Here is a 3,720-nt window from a genome sequence, read left to right on the forward strand (position 1 = left end):
GCCGCCAAGATGGTGGAAAAGATTAGTGCGGGAACAGTTGCGAGTGCAGCTGTGGCCTCTGTTTCTTCTTCTTTGAGGTTTGGATGCCGCTCGACCGAACGGAAGTGACGCGGGACCGGCCCCGGTGTCCGGGAATGGTAAGGAGGTAGCCCTGCCTCTCTTAGGGGATGGTACAATCCCGTCTAGGAGCAAAGATTTAGGGTAACATGTTTCTCGCGCGGTGAAAGAGATGATTTGGGCGGGAAAGTACATATATATTTTCTCCTTGCTATTAGACAATAGGGAAATGGAAAATGGCAAAATGCTTAAAGAATGGATGCACCCTAGTGAATGGAGAGTACAGTGTGCAAAGTTTAGGGTGGAGGAAACTCTGCGCAATTGGATCAGGGCCTTCTCCATCCTTACGGCTATCACTTTTGAACGCCCTCCAAATGTACATGCGGCAATGGTTTGCTATCAGAGCAGGATTGTAGGGTGGAGCGAGCAGTATCCTGGGTAGGCATGGAAGGAATATGATATTAATTTCAGGAAAGTGAAGGAATTTGATTTGTCATTAGCATGGGACTAGGTTGACTAGCTGTATTGGCATAAACAGTTCTCAGGGAGCACGGCCCCTGCCCAGCCCACTAGCGTAGCCAGTGGGTTCCCCGTTAAAACCCAGCAGCCCTTTCATGCAGCGCCGGGGAAGTAGTTCCCGGGGAAGAATAGGGGAGGCAGCGGAGAAAGGAAAGGTGTGTGTTGGGACTTAAATAAGCGCTCCTCTACGAGGCCGGCCGGCACATGTAGATTTAGACAGGCATGCGCAATCTGTGGTCACACCTCCCATCCCGAGACGACATGCAGATCAAGAAGTGGTAATCAGAGTCAGAGAGGGGGAAAGAAACCAGAATAGCGTAGGATGCATGGTTAGCCCCTCTCCCGTTAATGTCCTGGAAATGATCCCATGGTTGAATAGATACCCAGACCACGCTGCAGCTGCCTTACTACAGGAAGGTTTCTCCTAAGGTTTCCAGATCCCGGCTGGGGGATACACAGCCAGTGCGCACTGTAGGAATCAGTTATCAGTACAACATAATCCTGCAGTAGTTATAGCTAAGATCCAAAAGGAACTGTCCTTGGGCAGGATAGCTGGGCCATTCCTGGAAGTCCCAGTGCCCGATTTGTGTGCTTACCATTGGGCGTAGTCCCCAAGATAGAGAAGGGCGAGTTTAGACTGATTCACAACTTATCAGCACCAAGAGGGGCGTCCTTGAATGATGCGATAGACGAAGGAATTTGTAGTGTGAAGTATGCTTCCTTTGACCAAGCAGTAGAGCTTTTGCGAGGTTGGGGCGGGGCACTCTCATGGCAAAATCGGATATTGAATCCGCCTTTCGTCTGTTGCCGGTGCATCCTTTGGACCACCACTTACTTGGTTTCGCTTTTGAGGGAAAATTTTACATGGACAAATGCATGCCTATGGGTTGTTCGATTTCTTGTGCATACTTTGAGACTTTTAGCTCTTTTTTAGAGTGGGTCATGAGACAGTCCACGGGCCACAAACAGGTCATGCATTATTTGGACGACTTCCTTTTCCTGGGAGCGGTGGGGACTCGGGAGTGTACCTGGGCATTGCAGGAATTTTGCGTGCTCATGCGGGCTTTCGGGGTTCCGCTAGCGCCTGAGAAGCCGGTTGGCCCGTCCACCTGCCTAGAATTTTTGGGTATCGAAATTGATTCATTGGAAGTGCTTCAGGTTACCCAACGACAAAGTGTGTAAGTTCAGGGCGGCCTTGCGCCAGTGCCTCCTCAAAGAGAAGGTTACCTTGCAGCAGCTACAGGAACATTGCATTGCGAGTCATCCCAATGGCAAGCCCCTTCTCTCGGTCGATTGCCCAAGCTATGAAGGGTTAGAGAGAGAAACATCACCGCACTAGGCTGTCAGCCGAGGTTCGCCAGGATATGCGGATATGGACGGCATTCCTGGAGGATTTCAATGGCAGAGTAGTGTGGCCGGGTCCCCCCACGACATCAGCAGAGTTGGGTTTATGGACGGACGCTGCTGGTAGCGTGGGCTTCGGCGCCATCCTGGGAACCAAGTGGGTCGTCCAGAAATGGCCTGAGGAATGGGGGATTGACCACCAACATTGGATTCCTGGAATAATTCCCGATATGGGTGGCACTGATGGTCAGGCTGGAGCACCTTAGCAATCAGTCGGTGGTGTTCTGCTCGGATAACATGAGCGTGGTAGAATGCATTAACCAGCAAGCGGCACGGTGTCCATTCACACTGCGTTTGGTAAAGGAAATCGCGCTACAAGGTTTGAAATGGAATGTGACTTTCAGGGCCAACAATGCAGCTGATGCCCTTTCTCGCTTTAAAATGCAGGTGTTCAGGGAGCAGCTTCCAGCAGCAGACCCATCGCCAGCACCTTTTCCGGTGGTTCTCTGGCGGATTGGTGCCCCAGACTACCGTACCTCGTGGCATCTAGCTTAGCCCCCAGGACCAAGACAGCATACAAAGGGGCGTTCTTGTCTTACTGTACTTTCTTAGGGCACAATTGGGAGGCTAGCTGGGCACAGGAGGACAGTTTTGTTGCATACCTAGTGTTGATGCACAAGGAAGGGCGCTCGGTGGCCGCCGCAAACAGGCACAGGGCGGCAGTTTCCTTCTTCGCACAAGCCGGGGGCGTAAGGGACCCTACGAACACGTTTGTAGTGCGCAAGGCTTTGAGGGGCTGGCGTCGCATACAGGTACACTCGACAGATTCAAGAAAGCTGATTGGGCTGGTAAGGCTCACAGCCCTGTTGTTAGCACTCCAGGGCATCTGTAGCTCGGCATGGGAGGTGCTGCTTTTCAAAGCGGCGTTCACACTAGCGTTCTACGGGGCTCTAAGAATAGGCGAGCTAGTAGCTGCGTCAAAGGGTGACAAAATAGGCGGCCTTCAAGTGGGCTGTGTGGTGATCCAGGATGATACAATGTGGATAACAATCCAAAGATCGAAAACCGACCAGGAGGGAAGGGGGATACCATAGTGCTTCACCGGGCTCGGACCAACCCTTGTTGCCCAGTCTCACATGTAGAGGCTTTTAGAAGGCAGCGGGAGGGTACGCTGGGGGGGCACTATTGTGTCACACGGATGGTACACCTTTGACCAGGTATCAGTTTAGGAGAGTCCTGGAGCTGGCGGTCACAAAAGCAGTCCTGGATCCCACGGAATTTGGCTCCCATACTTTCAGAATCGGGGCAGAAACTGAGGCAGTTGTAAGGGGACTCCCAGTCGAAAAGGTTAAAAGGATTGGGAGGTGGTCTTCTGAGTGTTACAAACGTTATGTACGTATTGACATGTTGTGACATAGCCAGATGACTCAGCTTGGTATCTCTTGGTTTTGCAGTTTCTCGAAACTGTCACGCAGGAGAGGAACTCGCCGAATGTCGGCAAGAAACATCAGCTTCGCAACACAAGCAACAAGAAGATCGACGGACAGTGGGGACTTGGATCGTGGGACACTCTTATGTTCGGCGCGCAAAAAATGTATTTCTTTCAGGTGACAGGATGAGAAGGGCTGAGGAAAAGGGGTTCTCCGTTTCCTTCTTCGGGAGGAGAGGCTTGGGCATTAGGCAGTTCAAGGACTACTTTGTGGAAATATTATCTCAGCAACCCGCTCCCCCGTCAGTGGTGATACTTCACCTGGGGAAGAACGATTTGACCAAACTAGGGAGATGCATCCTGATAGACAA

Source organism: Lissotriton vulgaris, chromosome 3_1 (genome assembly GCF_964263255.1).
Source record: "Lissotriton vulgaris chromosome 3_1, aLisVul1.2, whole genome shotgun sequence".
In the NCBI taxonomy this organism is placed as follows: Eukaryota; Metazoa; Chordata; class Amphibia; order Caudata; family Salamandridae; genus Lissotriton; species Lissotriton vulgaris.